Source organism: Anomaloglossus baeobatrachus, chromosome 4 (genome assembly GCF_048569485.1).
Source record: "Anomaloglossus baeobatrachus isolate aAnoBae1 chromosome 4, aAnoBae1.hap1, whole genome shotgun sequence".
NCBI classification, from domain to species: Eukaryota; Metazoa; Chordata; class Amphibia; order Anura; family Aromobatidae; genus Anomaloglossus; species Anomaloglossus baeobatrachus.
Window position 1 is genome coordinate 253,065,747 of NC_134356.1, and position 20,234 is coordinate 253,085,980.

Genomic DNA, 20,234 nt, shown 5'->3' on the forward strand with positions numbered 1-20,234 from the left:
TGCAAGGGCATCCCAGGAGGGAAACAGAACCGGTAGAGGGTCCCGTAATACCCCGAGGCACCAATGTACCATGGGCCACACAGGCCTCCCAAAGAGGTACCCGAAACCAACTAGTAACAGACCCTTTGGATGCTGAAAGCCCACACGTGATCCCCGGAATCTGGAACCGCAGATACTGAAAGGAGGCCTCCTAAAACCCCAGGAAAGAACGAGTCCTCCGCAGGGGCTGGAAAATAGGGACAGAAGGAAAGAAGGCAATTCCTCCAACAGAGAAGCCCCATGCTACTCGCAGCAAAGGGTCAATGGCTGTAGGAGGCTGGCCCTATCAACTCAAATCTGAGAGCCTGTTGGGGAGAAAGAGAGAGCCCAAAGGACACGAACACTCCGGGCTCATGACAGTGCAACCAGGAGCCACCTTGCGGGGGTAGGGAACTAGAGGAAATGGCAGAAAAGAGCATTAAGAGCATTCAATGCACAAACTAAACCCCAAGAGGGAAAAATGAGGAAGGGGAAGCTGGTGACAGCAGGAAGGACACTGTGAACCCTTCCAATCCTGCCAACTTGCCACTGTACAGTGCCTCCAATGCTGACTTGCCCTCTTGAACTACCGATAACCACGAGGGCAGACTGTGCTGATTCAGGGTCCCCCCCCCCCCTGGGCCCTACCCGTAGAGGACAGAAGATTCCGCCATACTCTGATAAACCCAGGGGTAGAAGGATGTCTACTACCGTAAGAGTGGAAACAGGGCGAGGGAAAACCTGGATGTCCAACCGTCCCTTCACAAAACCCAGGCAGTCAGATGCAGGCCTGAAACCAGAGGAGGAGGACAGCCCCCTGGAGAGAAGAGACAGTGTTCCTGAAATCTGCCCCTACAGATCCCCAAGTAAGGAAGCAAGGTTGCCCGGGTCGGAGGGGGGGGGGGTTGCAACCAGGATAGCTTGAGTCCCTCCCTCGGACGTGCCCCTGATGTGTAGGGCCATGAGCGCCATTAGGGTGAATGACCGCGTACCCCCTAGAAAAGAAGGGAATTTTGTTTACTTACCGTAAATTCCTTTTCTTCTAGCTCCAATTGGGAGACCCAGACAATTGGGTGTATAGCTACTGCCTCCGGAGGCCACACAAAGTATTACACTTAAAAGTGTAAGGCCCCTCCCCTTCTGGCTATACACCCTCCCGTGGGATCACGGGCTCCTCAGTTTTAGTGCAAAAGCAAGAAGGAGGAAAGCCAATAACAGGTTTAAAGACAAATTCAATCCGAAGAAACATCGGAGAACTGAAACCAATCAACATGAACAACATGTGTACTCGAAAAAACCAAAAATCCCTAAGAAAACAGGGCGGGTGCTGGGTCTCCCAATTGGAGCTAGAAGAAAAGGAATTTACGGTAAGTAAACAAAATTCCCTTCTTCTTTTTCGCTCCTAATTGGGAGACCCAGACAATTGGGACGTCCAAAAGCAGTCCCTGGGTGGGTAAAAGAATACCTCGTGATAGGGCCGTCAAACAGCCCTGTCCTACAGGTGGGCAACCGCCGCCTGAAGGACTTGTCTACCTAGGCTGGCGTCCGCCGAAGCGTAGGTATGCACCTGATAATGCTTGGTAAAGGTGTGCAGACTCGACCAGGTAGCCGCCTGGCACACCTGCTGAGCCATAGCCTGGTGCCGTAATGCCCAGGACGCACCCACGGCTCTGGTAGAATGGGCCTTCAGCCCTGAAGGAACCGGAAGCCCCGCAGAACGGTAGGTTTCAAGAATTGGTTCCTTGATCCACCGAGCCAGGGTGGATTTGGAAGCTTGCGACCCTTTACGCTGACCAGCGACAAGGACAAAGAGTGCATCCGAGCGGCGTAAGGGCGCCGTGCGGGAAATGTAGATCCTGAGTGCTCTGACCAGATCCAACAAATGCAAACCTTTCTCAAATTGATGAACTGGATGAGGACACAAGGAAGGTAATGTGACATCCTGATTGAGATGAAAGGGGGATACCACCTTAGGGAGAAACTCAGGAACCGGGCGTAGAACCACCTTGTCCTGGTGAAACACCAGGAAGGGAGATTTGCATGATAGCGCCGCTAGCTCGGACACTCTCCGAAGAGACGTGACCGCCACTAGAAAAGCCACTTTCTGTGAAAGACGAGAAAGGGAAACATCCTTCATAGGCTCGAAAGGCGGCTTCTGGAGAGCAATTAGAACCTTGTTCAGATCCCAGGGCTCTAACGGCCGCTTGTAAGGAGGGACGATATGACCAACTCCTTGCAGGAACGTGCGCACCTGAGTAAGTCGTGCTAGGCGTTTCTGAAAAAATACAGATAGCGCTGAGACTTGTCCTTTAAGGGAGCTGAGCGACAAACCTTTTTCCAACCCGGATTGCAGGAAGGAAAGAAAAGTAGGCAATGCAAAAGGCCAGGGAGGAACTCCCTGAGCCGCGCACCAAGATAAGAATATCTTCCACGTTCTGTGGTAGATCTTGGCGGAGGATGGTTTTCTAGCCTGCCTCATGGTGGTAATAACATTTCCAGATAATCCTGAAGACGCTAGGATCCAGGACTCAATGGCCACACAGTCAGGTTCAGGGCCGCAGAATTCAGGTGGAAAAACGGCCCTTGAGATAGCAAGTCTGGTCGTTCTGGTAGTGCCCATGGTTGGCCTACCGTGAGGTGCCACAGATCTGGGTACCACGATCTCCTCGGCCAGTCTGGAGCGACGAGGATGGCGCGACGGCAGTCGGCCCTGATCTTGCGCAGCACTCTGGGTAACAATGCCAGAGGTGGGAACACATAAGGTAGTCGGAATTGCGACCAATCTTGAACTAAGGCGTCTGCCGCCAGAGCTCGGTGATCGTGAGACCGTGCCATGAAAACTGGGACCTTGTTGTTGTACCGTGACGCCATCAGGTCGACGTCCGGCATCCCCCAGCGGCGACAGATCTCCTGAAACACGTCCGGGTGAAGGGACCATTCCCCTGCGTCCATACCCTGGCGACTGAGGAAGTCTGCTTCCCAGTTTTCCACGCCTGGGATGTGAACTGCGGAAATGGTGGAAGCCGTGTCTTCCACCCACGTTAGAATCCGTCGGACTTCCTGGAAGGCTTGCCGACTGCGTGTGCCACCTTGGTGGTTGATGTATGCTACCGCTGTGGAGTTGTCCGACTGAATTCGGATCTGCTTGCCTTCCAGCCACTGCTGGAAGGCTTGTAGGGCAAGATACACTGCTCTGATTTCTAGAACATTGATCTGAAGGGTGGACTCTTGCTGAGTCCACGTACCCTGAGCCCTGTGGTGGAGAAAAACCGCTCCCCACCCTGACAGGCTCGCGTCCGTCGTGACCACCGCCCAGGATGGGGGTAGGAAGGACTTTCCCTTTGACAATGAGGTGGGAAGAAGCCACCACTGAAGAGATTCCTTGGCCGCCTGAGAAAGGGAGACGTTCCTGTCGAGGGACGTCGACTTCCCGTCCCATTGACGGAGAATGTCCCATTGTAGTGGACGCAGATGAAACTGCGCGAAAGGGACTGCCTCCATTGCTGCAACCATCTTCCCTAGGAAGTGCATGAGGCGTCTCAAGGGGTGTGACTGGCCTTGAAGGAGAGATTGCACCCCTGTCTGTAGTGAATGCTGTTTGTCCAGCGGAAGCATCACTGTCGCTGAGAGAGTATGAAACTCCATGCCAAGGTATGTTATCGATTGGGTCGGGGTGAGATTTGACTTTGAAAAGTTGATGATCCACCCGAAACTCTGGAGAGTCTCCAGCGCAACGTTCAGGCTGTTTTGGCATGCCTCTTGAGAGGGTGCCTTGACAAGTAGATCGTCCAAATAAGGGATCACCGAGTGACCCTGAGAGTGCAGGACTGCTACTACTGCTGCCATGACCTTGGTGAAGACCCTTGGAGCTGTCGCCAAACCGAAAGGCAGGGCTACGAACTGAAGGTGTTCGTCTCCTATAACGAAGCGTAGAAAACGCTGGTGCTCTGGAGCAATCGGCACGTGGAGATAAGCATCTTTGATGTCTATTGATGCTAGGAAATCTCCTTGAGACATTGAGGCGATGACGGAACGGAGGGATTCCATCCGGAACCGCCTGGTTTTCACATGCTTGTTGAGCAGTTTTAGGTCCAGAACAGGACGGAAAGACCCGTCCTTTTTTGGCACCACAAACAAATTGGAGTAAAAACCGTGACCTTGTTCCAGAAGAGGAACGGGGGTCACCACTCCTTCCGCTTTTAGAGTGGACACCGCTAGCCGCAGAGCATCGGCTCGGTCGGGAGGTGGAGAAGTTCTGAAGAAGCGAGTTGGAGGACGAGAGCTGAACTCTATCCTGTACCCGTGAGACAGAATGTCTCTCACCCAACGGTCTGTGACCTGTGGCAGCCAAATGTCGCCAAAGCGGGAGAGCCTGCCACCGACCGAGGATGCGGAGAGAGGAGGCCGAAAGTCATGTGGAAGCCGCCTTGGTAGCGGGTCTTCCGGCTGTCTTTTTTGGCCGTGACTGAGTTCGCCAAGAATCTGAGCTCCTCTGATCCTTTTGAGTCCTTTTGGACGAAGAGAATTGGGACCTGCCTGAGCCTCGAAAGGACCGAAATCCCGACTGTCCTCTCCTCTATTGGGGTTTATTTTGTCTGGGATGAGGTAAAGATGAATCTTTACCCTTGGAGTGTTTAATGATTTCATCTAAGCGCTCCCCAAACAGTCGGTCACGAGAAAATGGCAAACTGGTTAAACACTTTTTGGAAGCAGAATCTGCCTTCCATTCTCTTAACCACAAGGCTCTGCGTAAAACTACGGAGTTGGCGGACGCCACTGCCGTACGGCTCGTAGAGTCTAGGACAGCATTGATCGCGTAAGACGCAAATGCAGACATTTGAGAGGTTAAGGGTGCCACCTGCGGAGCAGATGTACGTGTGACCGTGTCCATCTGTGTAAGACCAGCTGAAATAGCTTGGAGTGCCCATACGGCTGCGAATGCTGGAGTAAACGACGCGCCGATAGCTTCATAGATGGATTTCAACCAGAGCTCCATCTGCCTGTCAGTGGCATCTTTAAGTGCCGCCCCATCTTCCACTGCAACTAAGGATCTAGCTGCGAGCCTGGAGATTGGAGGATCCACCTTGGGACACTGGGTCCAGCCCTTGACCACGTCTGGGGGAAAAGGATAACGTGTATCCTTAAGCCGCTTGGAAAAACGCTTATCCGGATAAGCGTGGTGTTTCTGGATTGCTTCTCTAAAGTCAGAGTGGTCCAGAAAAACACTTAATTTACGCTTGGGATACCTGAAATGGAAATTCTCCTGCTGTGAAGCTGTCTCCTCCACAGGAGGAGCAGGGGGAGAAATGTCCAACATTTTATTGATGGACGCTATAAGATCATTCACTATGGCGTCACCATCTGGTGTATCCAAATTGAGAGCGGTCTCAGGATCAGAATCCTGATCAGCCATCTCCACCTCATCATACAGAGAGTCCTCCTGCTGGGACCCTGACCAGTGTGATGAAGTCGAGGGCCGCTCATAGCGAGCTCGTTTAGGCTGTCTGGGACTGTCGTCCGTGTCAGAGCCATCACCCTGGGATGCCAGAGACACCCCCGGATCCCGGAGCTGTTCCGACTGAGGGGGACCAGGGAGCAATGAGTTAACAGTGTCCATGGCCTGAGGTACTGGTCTAGACTGCAATGTTTCAAGAATTTTAGTCATAGTCACAGACAATCTGTCAGCAAAGACTGCAAACTCCGTCCCTGTCACCTGGACAGTATTTACAGGAGGTTCTGCCTGGGTCACCTCCAGCAGAGGCCCCGGCCGAGCAAGTGCCACAGGGGCTGAGCACTGCACACAGTGGGGGTCAGTGGAACCTGCCGGTAGAACAGCCCCACAAGCGGTACAAGCAGCATAGAAAGCCTGTGCCTTGGCACCTTTGCTTTTTGCGGTCGACATGCTGTTGTGTCCTCTGAGAACCTAGGAGGGTATATAGCAGAGGATCCCCAGCGACCGTACAGTGCAATGTAAAGCTGCAAGCATAAAATACAATATACACTTCGGCACCAGTGGGGTCAGCCCTTGAGGGCAGCTTACCGCCCGCTGAAAAGCGGGTGTGTGGGCACCAGAATCCCGTGTCTGGGTCTCCCAGTCTCCTTTCTCCAGCTCAGACTGCACACAGGAATGGCTGCCGGCGTCCTGTGAAGAGAGGGATAGTGGGCGTGCCTCAAACAAAGTGCGGGAAACTGGCGTCCCACTGTGCCCAGTGTGAGGGCTGGAGTATGCAAAGCAGACTCCAGCCCTCTGCGCTGACATTCTATACAGCGTCCCGCCCTTCCCCTGACTGGCAGGCCTGGGGGCGGGAACGAAACGAAACTAGGCCGCAGAAAGCCGGGGACTCGAGTAATAAGCGCGGCCGTGATATATGCACGGCCAGCGCGGAAGTCCCCGGCGCACCACAAGTCCCAGCCGCGCCGCAGCGCTGATAACAGTGGCCGCGCGGCAGTTTCAATACATGTCCCCTCTCAGCAAAGCTGTAGATAGGAATGGCACCAGCGCGCAGCGCTGTTGTCCCCGGCGCACTAACACACCCAGCAATGCTGCAGTGTGCGCGCGGACTGTACGGGGACACAGAGTACCTTGTCGTAGCAGGGCCCTGTCCCTGACGATACTCCGCTCCATATCCAGCAGATTCCCCAGGGGCTGTGGACGGAGCACGGTCTCTGTGCCTGGAGACCGGTAAATCTCCCTTCACCCAGAGCCCTAAGGGGGATGGGGAAGGATGCAGCATGTGGGCTCCAGCCTCTGTACCCGCAATGGGTACCTCAACCTTAACAAACACCGCCGACAAAAGTGGGGTGAGAAGGGAGCATGCTGGGGGCCCCATATGGGCCCTCTTTTCTTCCATCCGACATAGTCAGCAGCTGCTGCTGTGTAAACAGTGGAGCTATGCGTGTATGTGTGCCTCCTTCGCACAAAGCATGAAAACTGAGGAGCCCGTGATCCCACGGGAGGGTGTATAGCCAGAAGGGGAGGGGCCTTACACTTTTAAGTGTAATACTTTGTGTGGCCTCCGGAGGCAGTAGCTATACACCCAATTGTCTGGGTCTCCCAATTAGGAGCGAAAAAGAAAGAGGGGGGACACCTACCCGGCACCCAACAGGATCTGGACATGGTGCCTGCTACCTGAAGAAAAGCGAAAATAGCTTATGCCCTTGAGCACAGTACTCAGAACTCGGAAGAACCCAGGATACCAGGGACTCCAGTCCCCCAAGCTACATGGCTCCACAGGCGAATCCCGCAGCAGAGTGTGCTAGCAACGGTTGCAATACGAGTCAAAACAATGAGTGCCCCAGGAACGCCAAACAAAACTCTTGCAAAAAAACCCAATAAATTAAATTATGTCTTTTAATTTTGCATGGACATGTAAAGCCACCAATGGGTAAGGCATAAGGCTACCAAATACGCAAGGCATTGCCAAAGTTGCCGGCTGGGAGGCATCAAGCAAGTATAGCGAAACTAGGCCCCAACATAGAGGCACTGAGTACAAGCACAAAGGTGCCAGGCACAAGGCCAGGAGGCGCCCGGCAACAAACCCAGGAGGCGCCAGGCAATAAGCCCAAAAGGTGCCAGGCAACAAGCCCTGGAGGCACCAGGCAACAAGCCCTGGAGGCACCAGGCAACAAGCCCTGGAGGCACCAGGCAACAAGTCCAGGAGGCGCCCGGCAATAAACCTCAGAAGCACTAGACACAGGCTCCAGAGGCGCTAGGCCTCAGCTCAGAGCTCTTAGGCACCGGCTCAGAGGCCCTAGTCACCGGCTCAGAGGCCTCAGGCACAGATGCACCAGGCACAGAAGCGCCAGGCACACTCAGAGACAGGGGGCACAGGCTCAGAGCGGGAGGCACAAGCTCAGTGGTGCTAGGCATAGGCTTAGAGGTACTAGGCTCAAGCTCAGAGGCACTAGGCACCGGTACAAGGTACCAGGCACAACACAGCAGCACAAGCAACAGAGGCACTAGGCTCTGGTACGGAGGCCACAACACCGAGCCCAGTCACAGGGTACTAGCCCAGGCACGAGGGCAGAGTCACAGAGGCACAAGGCACATCAAAGGCACTAGGCACAAGATAGGTGATAGGCACATCATAAGCACAAGGTGCATCACAGGCCCTAGGCACAACATAGGCACTAGGCACAACATAGGCACTATGCATAGCAGAGGCACCTAGGCACAGCAGAGGCACCTAGGCACAGCAGAGGCACCTAGGCACAGCAGAGGCACCTAGGCACAGCAGAGGCACCTAGGCCCATCAGAGGCACCTAGGCCCATCAGAGGCACCTAGGCCCATCAGAGGCATCAGGCCCATCAGAGGCATCAGGCCCATCAGAGGCGCTAGGCCCCTATAGGCAATAGGACGATCATAAGCACTAGGCACCTCATGTGCGTTAGGCACAGCCTAGGCACTAGGCACAGCAGAGGCTCTAGGCACAACAGAGGCACTAGGCCCAGCAGAGGCACCAGGCCCAGCAGAGGCACCAGGCCCAGCAGAGGCATCAGGCCCACTATAGGCACTAGGCCCATCATAGGCACGAAGCACCTCATGTGCGTTATGCACAGCCTAGGCACAGCAGAGCCTCTAAGCACTGCAGAGGCACTAGGCACATCATAGGCACTAAGACACCGCACTGCGGCACTAGGCCCAAGCTTGGAGGCACGAGCCCGCTCCGGAGGCGTCAAAGCCGGGGGCGAGCAGGGAAGGTCAAAGCAGAGAAGCAGGGAGACCAATCCTCCCCGAAAAGGAAAGCCTCACAGTCCCAAGGGGCAAAAAGAAAACCTCTAAGGGAGGAGTCTATTTTCTTTGTATTCTTTATGGTATGGCTTGTCTGACACACCAGAGGCAAGCGGTGCGGGGGAGCCAAGCCAAGTGAACAGAGCCGGGAGGCGAACAGACTGAGGCCTATTGTGAGGGCCGTAAGGCTGGAGGAGTGAAGAAGCCTCAGACTGCCCCTGAGAGCCATGCAACCATGGACTCAGAAGAATCCACTACGGAAAGCCAGAATAGGCAAATGAGGAGGCTCCGCTGAAGGGCAGCTTCCATTCTCAAGAATGGAAAAATCTCAAACACATGCCCTACCCCACATGCCCTACACCAGAAGCAGGCAGACAGATAGCCTGAGTCTGGGATGCCGCCAGATCAAAAACCGAAGCTGGAGGAGCCATTGTTGCCTGCGGCAGAAATTAACCCATAACTTTACAAGGGCTGGCATCCAGATCGGAAACCGGCCAGCCAGGAGGCCCCCAATCAGTATAAGGGCGTGCAGGCCGAGTCCGCCCAAAGGCCCAGCAATGCTCAGGACAGACCGAGAGGAAGCCGGGAAGTAAACCGCCACTCATCACACTGACAGACCGGACCGGGTTGAGACGGGAGGTATGGCTGAGAACACTTGCGTGAATCCACTGCTCTGAGTATTCACCAGGTAAGGCTAGAGTCGGTAAAAGGAAGGAAACGCTACCAACATGCAGTAGAGGTGGGCAACGCCATCGTGCCTGTCCCTGCGCATGTGCAGAGACGGCTTCCGGTCCGACTATACTTCCTATCAGGACCCGGAAGTTCGCAGCACAGCCAGAGATAGCAGCATCCTCCTGCATCCTAACCTGGAAACCCTTGACTCGGTAAGCGACCAGCGTGAACAACCGCAGCCGCACCGGCCTACGGGACACAGACCCGGACAAAAAAAGCGAAACCGGCGTGTACAACCACCGGAATTCTGATGGCCCAGACAGGACACAGATCCGAACGCCAGCGAATACAACTGCAGGGGGATACGTCCAAGCAGGACACAGCCTAAAATGTGACCGTGTACCAGATACCGTGTTTTTCCAAAAATAAGACCTCCCCCAAAAATAAGCCCTAGTAGGGATTTTCAGCATTTTTGGAGAAAGGCTTAAATATAAGCCCTCCCCCGAAAGAAGGGAATTTTGTTACTTACCGTAAATTCCTTTTCTTCTAGCTCTTATTGGGAGACCCAGACGATTGGGGTATAGCTACTGCCTCCGGAGGCCACACAAAGCACTACACTAAAAAGTGCAAGGCCCCTCCCCTTCTGGCTATACCCCCCCGTGGTATCACGGGTTCTCCAGTTTTAGTGCCAAAGCAAGAAGGAGGAAAGCCAATAACTGGTTTAAACAAATTAACTCCGAGTAACATCGGAGAACTGAAAAACCGTTCAACATGAACAACATGTGTACCCGCAAACAACAAAAAAACATCCCGAAGGACAACAGGGCGGGTGCTGGGTCTCCCAATAAGAGCTAGAAGAAAAGGAATTTACGGTAAGTAACAAAATTCCCTTCTTCTTCAGCGCTCTATTGGGAGACCCAGACGATTGGGACGTCCAAAAGCTGTCCCTGGGTGGGTAAAGAAATACCTCATGTTAGGGCTGCAAAACAGCCCTCCCCTACGGGGGTGTCACTGCCGCCTGCAGGACTCTTCTACCTAAGCTGGCATCCGCCGAAGCATAGGTATGCACCTGATAATGCTTGGTGAAAGTGTGCAGACTGGACCAGGTAGCTGCCTGGTACACTTGTTGAGTCGAAGCCTGGTGTCGTAATGCCCAGGACGCACCCACGGCTCTGGTTGAGTGGGCTTTTAGCCCTGAAGGAACCGGAAGCCCCGCAGAACGGTAGGCCTCTAGAATTGGTTCTTTGATCCATCGAGCCAGGGTGGCTTTAGAAGCCTGCAACCCCTTGCGCGGACCAGCGACAAGGACAAAAAGTGCATCGGAACGGCGCATGGGCGCCTTGCGGGAAATGTAGAGTCTGAGTGCTCTCCCCAGATCTAACAAATGTAAGTCCTTTTCATACCGGTGAACCGGATGAGGACAAAAGGAAGGCAAGGATATATCCTGATTAAGATGAAATGAGGATACGACCTTAGGGAGAAACTCCGGAATGGGGCGCAGCACTACCTTGTCCTGGTGGAACACCAGGAAGGGAGCCTTGGATGACAGAGCTGCCAGCTCAGACACTCGCCGAAGCGATGTGATCGCAACGAGAAACGCCACCTTCTGTGACAGGCGAGAAAGGAAACTTCCTTCAGAGGCTCGAAAGGCGGCTTCTGGAGAGCAACTAATACCCTGTTGAGATCCCATGGATCTAACGGCCGCTTGTACGGGGGTACGATATGACAGACCCCCTGTAGGAACGCGCGCACCTTAGAAAGACGTGCTAGACGCTTCTGAAAAAACACGGATAGTGCCGAGACTTCCCCCTTAAGGAAGCCGAGCGACAAGCCCTTTTCTAACCCCGATTGCAGGAAGGAAAGAAAAGTAGGCAATGCAAATGGCCAGGGAGACACTCCCTGAGCCGAGCACCAAGTTAAGAAAATCTTCCACGTTCTGTGGTAGATCTTAGCAGAGGTGGACTTCCTAGCCTGTTTCATGGTGGCAACGACCCCTTGGGATAATCCTGAAGACGCTAGGATCCAGGACTCAATGGCCACACAGTCAGGTTCAGGGCCGCAGAATTCCGATGGAAAAACGGCCCTTGGGACAGTAAGTTTGGCCAGCCTGGTAGTGACCACGGTCGGCCGACCGTGAGATGCCACAGATCCGGGTACCACGATCTCCTCGGCCAGTCTGGGGCGACGAGTATGACGCGGCTGCAATCGGATCTGATTTTTTGCGCAGTACTCTGGGCAAGAGTTCCAGAGGTGGAAACACATATGTGAGCCGGAACTGCGACCAATCTTGCACTAAGGCGTCTGCCGCCAGAGCTCTGTGATCGCGCGATCGTGCCATAAATGCCGGGACCTTGTTGTTGTGCCGAGACGCCATTAGGTCGACGTCCGGCACCCCCCAGCGGCGACAGATTTCCTGAAAAACGTCCGGGTGAAGGGACCATTCCCCTGCGTCCATACCCTGGCGACTGAGGAAGTCTGCTTCCCACTTTTCTACGCCCGGGATGTGAACTGCGGATATGGTGGATGCTGTGTCCTCCACCCACATGAGGATTCGCCGGACTTCCTGGAAGGCTTGCCGACTGCGCGTCCCTCCTTGGTGGTTGATGTATGCCACCGCTGTGGAGTTGTCCGACTGGATTCGGATCTGCTCTCTTTCTAGCCACTGCTGGAAAGCTAGTAGGGTAAGATACCCTGCCCCGATTTCCAGAACATTGATCTGAAGGGTGGACTCCTGCTGAGTCCACGTCCCCTGAGCCCTGTGGCGGAGACAAACTGCTCCCCACCCTGACAGACTCGTATCTGTCGTGACCACTGCCCAGGATGGGGGTAGGAAGGATCTTCACTGTGACAATGAGGTGGGAATAAGCCACCATTGCAGAGAGTCCTTGGCCGTCTGGGAAAGGGAGACTTTCCTGTCCAGGGAGGTTGACTGCCCGTCCCATTGGCGGAGAATGTCCCCTTGCAGTTGGCGCAGATGAAACTGCGCAAAGGGAACTGCCTCCATGGCTGCCACCATCTTCCCTAGGAAGTGCATGAGGCGCCTTAAGGGGTGCGACTGGCCTTGAAGGAGAGACTGCACCTCTGTTTGCAGTGAACGCTGCTTGTTCAGCGGAAGCTTCACTATCGCTGATAGAGTGTGAACTCCATGCCGAGATACGTTAGTGATTGAGTCGGTGACCGATTTGACCTTGCCAAATTGATGATCCACCCGAAAGTCTGGAGAGTCTCCAGCGTAACATTCAGGCTGCGTTGTCATGCCTCGAGGGAGGGTGCTTTGACGAGTAGATCGTCCAAGTAAGGGATCACCGGGTGTCCCTGAGAGTGCAAGACTGCTACCACTGCTGCCATGACCTTGGTGAACACCCGTGGGGCTGTCGCCAGACCGAATGGCAGAGCTACGAACTGAAGATGGTCGTCTCCTATCACAAAACGTAGAAAACGTTGGTGCTCCGTAGCAATTGGCACGTGGAGATAGGCATCTTTGATGTCTGTTGAGGCAAGGAAGTCTCCTCGAGACATTGAGGTAATGACGGATCGGAGGGATTCCATCCGGAACCGCCTGGCGTTCGCATGCTTATTGAGCAGTTTTAGGTCCAGAACAGGACGGGAGGAGCCGTCCTTTTTTGGAGCCACAAAGAGATTGGAGTACAAACCCTCGCCCTCGTTCCTGAGGGGGGACAGGGATCACCACTCCTTCTGCTCTTAGAGCGTCCACCGCCTGCAGCAGGGCATCTGCTCGGTGGGGAGGTGGGGCCGTTCTGAAGAATGGAGTCGGAGGACGAAAACAGAACACTGTCCTGTGCACGTGAGCACAATGTCCGTCACCCACCGGTCTGTGACCTGTGGCAGCTAAATGTCGCCAAAGGCGGGGGAGTCTGCCATCAACCGCGGATGCGGAGAGAGAGAGAGAGCTGAGAGTCATGAGGAGACCGCCTTGGTAGCGGTTCCTCCGGCTGCCTTCCTTGGGCGTGATTGAGCCCGGCCGGAATCTGAGCCCGTCTGAGGTTTTGTAGCCCTTTTGCACGAGGACAATTGGGACCTGCCCGAGCTTGGGAAGGACCGAAACCTCGACTGTACTTTTAGGACAGCATTAATAGGGTAAGTCGCAGTGCAGACATTGCGGAGTTACGGACGCCTCTGCGGTACAGATGTACATGTGCTCAAGGCCAGCTGCGCAAGAACAGCTGAAAAGGTTAGGTTGCCTATACGGCTGTGAATGCCGGAGCAACCGACACGCCGATAGCCTCCTAGACAGATTTCAACCAGAGTCCATCTGTCTGTGAATGGCATCTTTAAGTGAAGCCCCATCTCCAGTGCAACTATGGCTCTAGACGCAAGCCTGGAGATTGGAGAATCCACCTTTGGACCCTGGGTCCAGCGCTTGACCACGTCAGGGGAAAAGGGATAACGTGTATCTTAAAAAACGTTTGGAGAATACGCTTATCTGGTAAGCGTGGTGTTTCTGGACTGCTTCTCTGAAGTCAGCGTTGCCAGAAAAATACTCAATATCCGTTTGAGATACTGAAAAGGGACTTCTCCTGCTGTGAAGCTGACTCCTCCACTGGGGGAGCTGAGGGAGAAAGATCCAACCTTCCATTGATGGACGCTATAGGATCATTCCGTATGGCGTTACCATCCGGTGTATCCGGATTGATAGCGATGTCAGGATCAAAGTCCTGGAGAGCCGCCTTATCATACAGAGAGTCCTCCTGGGACCCCCCCGTTCCAAATGAGGTTGGTCAGGGAGATTGCCCATGGCCTGTCTGGACTGCAAGTCTCAATCTTATGACAATATATCTGTCGAAACTGCAACTCCGTCCCTGTCCTTGGACAGGGATGACAGGTGGTTTCTTTGGCCACGACTAGTAGAGACCCCGGCAGACGAAGTGCTAGAGACCCCGGCAGACGAAGTGCTACAGGGGAGCATGCACACAATGGGACGGTGTCATGAACAGCATCCCATGTAGTAAAAACAGCACTGAAAATCTGTGTTGCTTTTTTTTTTTTTTTTTTTTTTTTTTTGCCGCTGCCGACTAGCCATCTAGAAGTATATAGCCAAGATTGGTGACCGTACAGTGCAATGTATAGCATACAAGCATAAAGTACAAATGAACACTGCAGCACAAGCAATACAAGCAGCATAGAAGCCTGTGCCCTGGCACCTCTGCTCTTCTGCTGCTGTAGACTAGTCATCTAGGGGAATATAGCCCAGAAGAGTGACCATACAGTGCAATGTATAGCATACAAGCACAAGTACAAATGCACACTGCAGCCCATGCAATACAAGCAGCATAGAAAAAAACCTGTGCCCCAGCACCCTTGGTTTTCTGCTGCTGTAGTCTAGCCATTCCAGGAGAATATAGCTAAGACTAGCGACTGTACAGTGCAGTGTATAGCATACAAGCATAAACACAAATGAACACTTCAGTACGCGCAATACAAGCAGCCTAGAAAGCCTGTGCCTTAGCACACCTGCTTTCCTGCTGCTGATGTGTCGCTCTCCAAGCGGGCATATAGCGACCTATGCAGTTAAAATACACATGTACACACTGCAGTATATCTTGGGGTCAGCACTATGTGTGCCGCTTACCGCCCGCCTATAAGCGGGTGTATGGTCGCCACCGTCCTGCCTGGTTGCCGAAAGTCCGAGCTCGGACTGCAGTAATGGCTGCCGGCGTCTTCCCCAGCTCGTGTGAGGAGGGGCGGGCCGTGGGCGTGCCCCAAGTCAGAGCGGGAATCCGGCGTCCGACAGTGTGCAGTGAGAGGGCTGGAGCATGTAAATAAGGCTCCAGCCCTCGGCGCTGCTGATTGCTCAGCGTCTGTCCCCTTCCCTGAGTGACAGGGAGGGGGCGGGAACGAAGCGGCACTAGGCCGCAGAAGCCGGGGACTGGATTTATAAGCGCCGCCGCCGTAAAAGCGCGGTCGGCGCCCAGTCCCCGGCGAACTACAAGTCCCAGCCGCGCCGCCGCTCCCGGAGCGTCCGGCGCGGTAGTTCCCAATACACAAAGTCACTCAGCAAAGCTGCAGTGACTGTAACCCTTTACTGTCCCCGGCGCACTAGCACACCCAGCAAGTCTGGAGTGTGCTGTGCCTGTGTGTACGGGGACACAGAGTACCTGTAATGGTGCAGGGCCATGTCCCTGAACGGTACTCCAGCTCCGTATCCAGCAGGTTCAAATGGGTCTGTGGATGGAGCCCGGCGTCAGAGCTTTGAGGCCGGCAGGATCCCACTTCCTCAGAGCCCCCCAGGGGGATGTGGAAGGAAAGCAGCATGTGGGCTCCAGCCTCCGTACCAGCAATAGGTACCTCAACCTTACAACACCATCAACGGGTGAGAAGGGAGCATGCTGGGGGCCCTATATGGGCCCTCTTTTCTTCCATCCGAAATAGTCAGCAGCTACTGCTGACTAAAATCTGTGGAGCTATGCATGGATGTCTGACCTCCTTCGCACAAAGCTTGAAAACTGGAGAACCCGTGATACCACGGGGGGGTATAGCCAGAAGGGGAGGGGCCTTGCACTTTTTAGTGTAGTGCTTTGTGTGGCCTCCGGAGGCAGTAGCTATACCCCAATCGTCTGGGTCTCCCAATAGAGCGCTGAAGAAATAAGCCCCAGTCGCGGATCAATAATGAAGTGTCCGTGCAGCTAAAAAAGATAAAGATACTGCAGGACACTTATATACATTATATACAGCGGCACCCGGCAATCACACTCACCCGAAACTGAGCGACAGGACCTGCAGTGATCACACACCCGCACACACACACACCCGCACACATCAGCTCACACACACACACATACACACACACAATCAGATCTCACACACGTCATCGGATCGCACACACAGTCAAATCGCACACATAATCAGATCGCACACACAAACATCGGCTCACACGCAAACATCAAATCACACACACAAACATCGGATCGCACACACATCGGATCACATACACACTCACCTCATCCAGAGACACCGATCTCTTCTCGCCGGCAGAATCCTGAGAGGCAGTGCGGTGCAGCGCGATGAACAGGACCTGCGGCGGGACACGTGACTTGCTCTCATTCCCTGTGGCCGGAAGTGCTGGATGTGATGTGATGTGTGTGTGTGTGATCTGCTGTGTGTGTCTGCAATCGGCTGTGTGTGTGTCTGCGATCGGCTGTGTGTGTGTCTGCGATCGGGTGTGTTTTTCTGTGATCGGCTGTGTGTGCCTGTGATCGGCTGTGTGTGCCTGTGATCGGCTGTGTGTGCCTGTGATCGGCTGTGTGTGCCTGTGATCGGCTGTGTGTATCTGCGATCGGCTGTGTGTATCTGTAATCGGCTGTGTGTGCCTGCGATCGGCTGTGTGTGCCTGCGATCGGCTGTGTGTATCTGTGATCGGCTGTGTGTGCCTGCGATCGGATGTGTGTATCTGTGATCTGCTGTGTGTGCCTGCGATCTGCTGTGTATATCTGCGATCAGCTGTGTGTGTGTGTGTGTGTGTGTGTGGTGTGTGTGTGGTGTGTGTGTGGTGTGTGTGTGGTGTGTGTGTGAGGTGTGTGTGAGGTGTGTGTGAGGTGTGTGTGAGGTGTGTGTGAGGTGTGTGTGTGTGTGTGTGATCGGCTGTGTGTGTGATTTGCTGTGTGTGTCTGCGATCGGGCTGTGTGTGTCAGCCAGCAGCAGTGGAGAATGGCGTGCTGCACCGACCGGAGATCACAGGAGGACCTGGGAACCATGCAGACGTCCGGGTCTGGTGAGTATGAGTCTCCTGGGAAGTGGGGAAGGTCTGCTTTTTTGGGTGGTAAACATACCCCCAACCGTGTTTCTCCAAGAATAAGACCTCCTCCAAAAATAAGCCCTAGTGCTTTTTTGGGGGGCAAAAAAAATATAAGACAGTGTCTTATTTTTGGAAAAACACGGTAGTACCGGTGTATACCACACAGTACCGGCGTATGCAACTGCCGGGATCTTCACCCCGACAGGACTCGGAGGCCAGCGTATACAACTGCAGGGGCATACGCCAGAGCAGGACACAAACCTGGCATGTGACCGGCATATACTACTGTAGGAGTGCTCGCCCCCACAGGACACAGACACAGCATAAAGTACCGGCGTATGCAACTGCTGAGATCTCGATCCTGGCAGACCACACAGTACCGGACACAGACCTGGCTTGTGACCGGTGTTTACAACCGCCAGGACTATACACCCCAGCAGGACACAGACCCGGCTTCAAAAAACAAAAATAATGGCAAAAGGAAAAAAGGAAGATGAGGCCCCTGATTTGAACACCAAGGACCCCAACCGAAAGCCGACCTTCACTGTGGCAGCACCACAGCACTTCTGGGTCTCCCATCATGGGACAGGAAACCGAACTAATGCATGGGAGAGGTGTCGCCCTTTATTTTAGTGGGTTTCCTGTCCTGAATAAGGGGCTGACCTATCTCTCTGGTGGCACTCTCGTGGCGACGGGAAAAAGTATTTCTAAAGATCCTTTATGAGATGCAAATGAGCGCAGGGACTACTTGCAAGGGTATTTTTTCTCCCGACTAGTCTGCCCTCTTAGCATGTTAGCACATCCCTGTGAGCGTGCTAACATGCTATTCAATGCCAATCATCATTGGCATGGACACGCGTACCTGTCCGTTGTTACCGCCTAGGACGCCGGGTTTAGGATCAGAAGTCCAGGCACTTCCGGTCATGCATACTATGAAGCCAGGTGTATGGGTCTCAGCTTCAGAGAGGTCTAGTACGCATGACAAGAAGTGCCGGGGACTTCTGATCATGCGCACTGAGCTTAAATCCGTAGCATTTATACACCGAATTCCTGCACCAAACCTACATCTTCTGGCAAAAAAACGCATCAAAACGCAATATGTTTTTTTGCCAGGAGATGCAGATTTTGTGCAAGAATTCGGTGTATAAATTCCAGCACCAAATATGCATCTTTTGGCAAAACAAATGTGCTTTTCTGCCAGGAGATGCAGGTCTCATTGAGTTCTACTGACAACAAACCTTTGCCAATATATATAGACAGTCATGTCCAAAAGTTTTGAGAATGCTACAAATATTAATTTTTACAAAGTCTACTGCTTAAGTTTTTCTAATGGCAATTTGCATATACTCCAGAATGTCATAAAGAGTGATCAGCTTAACAGCAATTACTTGCAAAGTCAATATTGGCTAAGGAAATGAACATTAACCCCCAAAACACATTTCAACATCATTGCATTCCTGCCTTAAAAGGAGCAGCTAACATTGTTTTAGTGATTGTTCCATTAACACAGGTGTGGGTGTTGATGAGGACAGGGCTGGTGATCAATCAGTCATGATTAAGTAAGAATGACACCACTGGACACTTTAAAAGGAGGATGGTGCTTGGTATCATTGTTTCTCTTCAGTTAACCATGGTTATCTTTAAAGAAACACGTGCAGCCATCATTGCTCTGCACAAAAATGGCCTAACAGGGAAGAGTATCGCAGCTACAAAGATTGCACCTCAGTCAACAATCTATCGCATCATCAAGAACTTCAAGGAGAGAGCTTCCATTGTTGCCAAAAAGGCTCCAGGGCGCCCAAGAAGGACCAGAAAAGGCCAGGACCGTATCTTTAAACTGTTTCAGCTGCGGGATCGGACTACCAGCAGTGCCGAGCTAGATCAGCAATAGCAGAAGGCTGGTGTGAGTGCTTCTGCATGCACTGTGAGGCGGAGACTCTTTGAGCAACGCCTGGTTTCAAGGAGGGTAGCAAAGAAGCCACTTCTCTCCAGAAAAAACATCAGGGACCGACTGATATTCTGCAAAAGGTACAGGGAGTGGACTGCTGAGGACTGGGGTAAAGTCATTTTCTCAGATGAATCCCCTTTTCGATTGTTTGGGACATCTGGAAAACAGCTTATTAGGAGAAGAAGAGGTGAGCGCTACCACCAGTCTTGTCTCATGCCAACTGTTAAGCATCCTGAAACGATTCATGTGTGGGGTTGCTTCTCAGCCAAGGGAATCGGCTCACTCACAGTCTTGCCTAAAAACACAGCCATGAATAAAGAATGGTACCAGAATGTCCTCCAAGAGCAACTTCTCCCAACTGTCCAAGAGCAGTTTGGCGCCCAACAATGCCTTTTCCAGCATGATGGAGCACCTTGCCATAAAGCAAAGGTGATCACTAAATGGCTCATGGAACAAAACATAGAGATTTTGGGTCCATGGCCTGGAAACTCCCCAGATCTTAATCCCATTGAGAACTTGTGGGCAATCATCAAGAGACGGGTGGACAAACAAAAAACAACAAATTCGGGCAAATGCAAGCATTGCTTATGCAAGAATGGACAGCTATCAGTCAAAATTTGGTCCAGAAGTTGATTGTGAGCATGCCAGGGAGAATTGCAGAGGTCCTGAAGAAGAAGGGTCAACACTGCAAATATTGACTTGCTGCATTAAATCATTCTAACTGTCAATATAACCTTTTGGTACTCATAATATGATTGCAATTATATTTCTGTATGTGATGTAAACATCAGACAAACACAATTAAAAACCAGAGGGGCAACAGATCCTGTGAAAATATAACTTTGGTGTCATTCTCAAAACTTTTGGCCATGACCGTATATATATATATATATATATATATATATATATATATATATATTATATATATATATATTATATATATATATATATATATATATATATATATATATATATATATATATATATATATATATATATATATATATTATATATATTAGTATAAATTCTAGCACCAAATCTGCATCTACTGGCAGGTAACTGCACAAAAAACACAATTTTGACGCAGTTTCGGTGCAGTTTTCTGCCAGGA

General features: G+C 52.6%; 1 protein-coding gene across 5 annotated transcripts in view; it reads right to left on the bottom strand.

Annotated features, from left to right (window-relative positions):
• CEP290 (centrosomal protein 290) overlaps positions 1-20,234 on the bottom strand; it is a 451,099-nt gene that overhangs the window by 213,138 nt on the left and 217,727 nt on the right. The window lies entirely within an intron of this gene.